Source organism: Elgaria multicarinata, chromosome 5 (genome assembly GCF_023053635.1).
Source record: "Elgaria multicarinata webbii isolate HBS135686 ecotype San Diego chromosome 5, rElgMul1.1.pri, whole genome shotgun sequence".
Taxonomy (NCBI): domain Eukaryota; kingdom Metazoa; phylum Chordata; class Lepidosauria; order Squamata; family Anguidae; genus Elgaria; species Elgaria multicarinata.
Window position 1 is genome coordinate 55,671,345 of NC_086175.1, and position 6,000 is coordinate 55,677,344.

At 45.0% G+C, this 6,000-nt stretch overlaps 1 protein-coding gene across 1 annotated transcript in view; it reads right to left on the minus strand.

Moving 5' to 3' along the window:
• Positions 1 to 4,415, minus strand: part of GEMIN8 (gem nuclear organelle associated protein 8) — a 39,821-nt gene extending 35,406 nt beyond the window's left edge. The window contains exon 1 of the mRNA XM_063126396.1: positions 4,370 to 4,415. The gene's annotated coding sequence lies outside the window, so the exon portion shown is untranslated. The remainder of the gene's footprint in view (positions 1 to 4,369) is intronic.
• Between the last annotated feature and the right edge of the window lie 1,585 nt (positions 4,416 to 6,000).

Sequence of the window (6,000 nt, forward strand, 5' to 3'; positions counted from 1 at the left end):
TCATTTGTTGACAATTACTGGCTGTTGTTGAATCTACTTGACTTTGACCATATGGTGGCAGCATCTAAATCAGCCTTCCCAGACCTGATGCCCTCCTGATGTTTTGGAATTCAACTTCCACTGGGTCCAGCCAACATGGCCAATTGCCAGGAATTGTGGAAGTTATAGACAAAAACATCTGGAGGGGACCAGGTTAGGAAAGGCTGTTCTAAATGAAAGAATCTTTGGAAATGTCCAGACACTGACTTGGATGTCAGTCAGTGAGGGGTGTGTCCTTGCTCCCCCGACCCCAACGACAATATCATGCATGGCATTTATTTATTTATTTATTTATTTATTTTAGATATCTGCATAATGCTTTCTTAGCTAGAACTCCTAAAATCTAAAGCAAAACAAAAAAGCAACAAAAATGCAATAGAAACAGTAGGAAAAAATAACAAAACCAGACAAACCCATCAGTCAAAGAATACCAGAAGGAATGGCAGAATAAGACAGTCAGCTGGTGATGGAAAGAAAACAAAGTTGGAGCCAGGCATTCCAAAGGCCAGGTGCCACTTCAGAGAAGTCCCTATCACAGATCAGCACAAACCCCTCTCTTCGTATGGCAGAGGGAGCGGCAAGAGGCCCTCCAGTGGAGATCTTAACACCCGGGCTGGTTCATGAGGGAGGAATCCCCAGAGTATCTGCTCCCAAGCTGGTACTGGACCAAAATCCACATCCTGAATTTGGCTCAGAAACAGATGCTGACTCTGTAATTAAGTGAGTGTGTAAACAGAGCACCTGCATCACAGCTGATGTTATCTCTGCAGAGGTGGTATGCACACCCATCCTCCAACCCACAAAGACTGTTGCTCCCCAAATCCCAAAAGTTGTTGCCCCCCACATCCGAAAAAGTTGACTTGTGCCCCATTCTCACAACCTGCCCATCTACTGCTCTATCACCAGAAGTTACTTTACAGACCAGAAGAAGCCAAGAACATGTTCAAACATTAACCAATGTTAAAGGGACAGTGCCCCAGGCACTGCAGTAGTAACCAGTCCTTGTCCTCTCAAGCAGTTTCCTGGAGCATCCATCTCAGATTTAAAGAGACTAAAGAGGTGGTGCAGGACCGTAAGGGCAAGCAGGCCAGAACTTTTGCAAGATGGTGGCAGCTTTTTCAAGTTGTAGGCAGTTAAAACCCACACCAGCCTTCTGCAACCCGCATCACCATAATTCCCACCATCCTCAGCCAGCATAGCCATTGGGTGAGCTTGGTGGGGATGATAGGGTATGTAGTCTAGCACATTGGAAGGATGCCAGGATGGAAAAGACTGACCTACACGAAGCCTTAAGGAAATTGATTGTGCAAGAACTGTTCAAATAAACTTGTGTAACCTGTAGCGCATGTTCTCACTGTTTTACATCCTATATCCTCCCACACGCCACCATCCCAGCTCCTTGCTCAGTTGCAAAATCATAAACATCAACACAGGGGGACCCCTAAGGGATTCAGAAGACTGGCAAAAGAACACATTCTGTGGCTTCACCGGGGGAAACAGCACATTCCTGAACAGCACAATTGTGGGCCCTGCTGGCTGCGATTAATGGGGGAGAATTAATGGCAGAAACGGGGTCAGACTGCCTGCCTGCCCAGCCTCCATGATACGAGAACAAGGGTTGCTTGATTTAAGCAAAGAGAAGCAAATTTGGAACAAACTGCAGTAAAACAGTCTGCATAGACTGTAGAAAGACTTTACTACTAAACCAAATTTTAGGGGTACTGTAACAATTTTAACTATCAGAAGAATCATTACCATTTAAAATGCACAAACAAGCACCTCATCCTTTTAATTCACTATACATTCCTAGAAAACCCTGATACCTATTCTAAGCAGTTACGCAAACCCCCGTACCCGAGATAGTCACTGGGTATATAGTACTGAAATTTAGCAAGAAATTAAATCTAGAGCAAGGGAGAATTGATAGAAAATATATTCAGTCACATCCAGCATTTCTGCACATGTTAATTCTAAATGTAATCAATTATCACATGCATGCCAAACCCTAGATGTGCATGAATGATTGGCTGTGAAATTGCTGCACTCAATAGCTGCATCACTTAAACAATTCAAATCCTATGCAGATTTTATCATATTAGGGAAGTTACTCTGTTGATTTCAACAACACCGTGCATTCCAAAGAAAAATCTGGACCAAAATAAACCAGGTTCTGCATAAAACAAAGCTAAATTCTGCAATCAGATTGCACGGCATGACATTGCAGCATGGGTTATTTAACCCACAGTGAGACTGTGGCATATAAGGGGCGCCCACAGCCAATTTGCTTATCCAAGCCCTGCTCAGGAGCTGTTTGTATTCCGTGAACCCAGCAAGTGGGGGTTACATGAGGGTTAAACAAGAACAGACCATAGCTTATGTGAAGGCTGCATATTAACCCACGCTTGCTAGGTTCACATAACATGACACAGTGGCACTTGTGGGTGCCATGGGTCATCATGGGTTAAATAACCCACGATCAGCTTTACCATGTCTTGTGAACTACGTTATACATCAAGTATGTATGAGGGTTGTGGAAAATTATTCCTGAGGAGTGCCCAGGAATAATTCAAGCTACTAAAACTCCACCACCAGAAATTCTATTCACTACAATACTATGCATTTCCACTCAAAAGTAAGTCCCACTGTGTTCAATTGTGCTTACTCCCTAGTAAGTGTCTGTAGGATTGCAGCCTCAGCCTCACCATCTAGTGGTTTCTGAGTCAATACACTTTCAAGTCTAATTCCCTAGCCAAGGGGGCTAGAATTTTTCTATAATGAAAGCTGAGGTATACAGAATCCTGCAATTATTCCAAATTCTGTATTTGTGTGAAATATCCACAGCCCTCCTAATACATTTTCCATAGCTTTTAAATTATTAGCATTTGGCAAATATCCATCTACTCAGAAACCATTGAGTGTGCATATGGATACAATTCAAGAGGCCCCAAGTACATGAAGAATTGTCACTTTATGGACAGACTCTGTACCCATAGTGCCTTTAACTGACATTATTTCTAAACAATAAACTGCTGCATAAAAGGCAGATGTTAATCAGGAGCAGATTTCTCCTCTCTCCGCATCTCTAGCCACAGAAAGGCTTCACTTAAGAGTCTGATCTATCTATCTGGTTATTTTCTGTTTGTTTTGTTTTTAAAGCACAGAGCCTCTGTTCATAAATTAGCTGGAAACTCTAGCTGCTGATCTCCCCCACAGCCCAAGCATGCCTTAGAATGGGGGTGAGCAACTTGTGGCCCTCCAGATGTTTTAGCCTATAACTTCCAGCATAGCCAGTGGTGAAGGATATTGGGAGTTGCAGGCCCAAACATCTGGAGGGCCATAAGTTAACCAGCCCTGCCTTAGACAAACCTTGATCTAGTCTAGAACTTTTATGAAGAGCGGGCTGCAGTTCTCCGGCTGAGCATATGCTTGCACATCCCAGATTCAGTTCCCAATATCTCCAGATAGGCCTGAGAAAGGCTCCTGCCCAGATCCCAGTGGAGCCATTGCCAGCCACTGTCAATAATGCTGACCTAGAAAGACCAACAGGCAGATAAGGACGTAAGTGGAGCCATACTGGATCAGACCAAGGGTCCATCTAGTCCAGCATTCTGTTCACAGTGGCCAAACAGCTGTCAACCAGGAACCCACAAGCAGGACATAGTGCAACAGCACCCTCCCACCCATGTTCCCCAGCAACTGGTGTACATGGGCTTAGTGCCTCTGCTACTGGAGAGCACATAGCTATCAGACGTGGTGTAAAGACAGCTTGCCCATGTTCCTCCATAACTGTCATGCTAGTTATCTTTGTAAGACTTTTTGAATAAAGGGCAGGATATAAAATGCTGTAAAGGCGCAAGCCTATGCATGTTTAGGCAGAGAAAAGGCCTACAACTCCCAGCATGCCCCAGCCATGTGGGAACTGTAGGCCTTTTCTCTGTCTAACCATGCATAGGCTTGCGCCCTAAATAAATAAATAATCTTCACCCAGGAAAGCAAATTCCTAGGAGATGCAATAGCCAGACAGAGAATTTGGGACTTTCCAGAGAGGTAGCTGTTAGCCTATTGCAGCAAAGGCAACAGAGGGTCTGGCGGCACGTGGAAGCCAAGAAATATCTATACAATAATATATGATACGTCTTCTCCACCCCACCCCCCACTCCGGTCCTTTCCTTGCCCCAGAAACAGCAGCGTGGCCGGGGGAAGGGGTCTCCCGCTTGCTACCCACTGAAGGAGCGGCACAGGGAGCGGCTTCCATGTGGAAAGGCTCATAGCCCGGCAGCCATAGAACACTCCCTCCCACGACAGGGCAACCACAAAAGCGCGCACGTACTTCGGCTGCAGGTTGCGCAGTTATAACCACGGGACTCCACCGCGCCTGCTCTTCCGTCCTGCAGGCGGAGAAGGGGAAGAGGCGGGGCTCCGGCAGAGCCGGCGTGCAGGAAACCCACGTTTCGGAACGGCTAGTCTCGCTCTCCGGCCTTCCGTCGCTTGTTTAAACATTTTCTGTTGGGCAATGGCGCCATCTGCTGGACCTGGACCGGCACCGCAAACACAACAACGCCCCCCCCTCCCCAATCCCTTTGGACGAAACCGCGTCCTCTTTGGCTCACCTGCGGTGCTTCCGGACGAGGCTTTTTATCGCGCCATTGTCCTGCTTCACCCACAGAATTTGACAGCGGCTCCAGGGCCAGATGTACACCTGTGGGGGGGAGGATCTATACTACTGCTTTAAAGCGCTTTATAACAGTTTTGACAACTGTTGGGGCCCAGGACACACTGCATATACAGGTTTCAAAACGTTTTCAAAGCACTTTAAAGCACTTTAAAAGCAGTAGTGTAGATTCCCCCCCCCCCGTCTCATATGGATACGATCCAGTCGTGATGGCACTATATCCCTCTTGCATATTTATACCTCCTCCTCTTAGCGCACATGGTGACAGCTGTTGCGATATTTGGGGAAATACGGAATCAAAAACGGGAAATAACACTAGAAAAGCAGGATATGGAATGTGTAATGTGACCCAACACTTATCAGTGGACTTAATTACCAATAAAAAGCAGTAGTGTAGATTCTACTTTGGCTTTGAGGCATTTGTACATCAAATGCCAGGACTCATTCACACCACCATTTCCCCCCTTCTTGGGCATCTTTCCCATAAATACTCCTGTGATGGGATTCCCATTCCTGAGAACAGTGTAGATTTTGCTGTATGCCAAAGTTCCAGAAAAACAAATCTGGCATCAGAAAAATGTTGTTCCTGAGGATGTTGACATGGAGTTGTGACAATCTAGCAAGAGGGACCTACAGGTAGGAGGAGCCTTCCATGTGGGAGCCTTCCATGTGCATTACTGGTACAGCCTGGCTATATATTTCATCCCATCCTCTGCACTGCAATTCTCATTAAACCCTTCATTTGACCTTGACTACTTCATAAATCCGTACATTGTTCTAGAATTAAATGTTGGTATATTCCTGATGATGTTTTCATTGCTGCTGATGTTTCAAACTAGTAAGAACAGCATTTACTACCAGCCAAATAGACACTAAGCAATTCCTAATGTGGAATTGCAGAAAAAGTCAAAGAACCATTGATCCCAACAACCTTGCAAGCCTCTCTGTAATATCATATTGAACACTGCTGATCATTATAGACTCATTTTTATTGGTTCTCCAGTTTCTATCTACCCTGCTCAGCCCCATAGATAGGAGGCAGTATAACTTTAAATTGTTAAAGAGTGGCTTTCACAAACTGTAAATTAACTTACAAGTACTGGATTAATTTAACAAAAAGGAAAACAACAAACTCCCAAATGTCTCCTCTTTTTATCCCTGAAATTAGAAGGAGAGCTGATAATTTGAAACAAGCTATCGATAGCAATTGCCTCCCTGGACAATAAGACTACTGTTTGGTATAGAATGTTACTGTATTCCATCCTTCCCCAACTTAGTGCCCTTCAGAT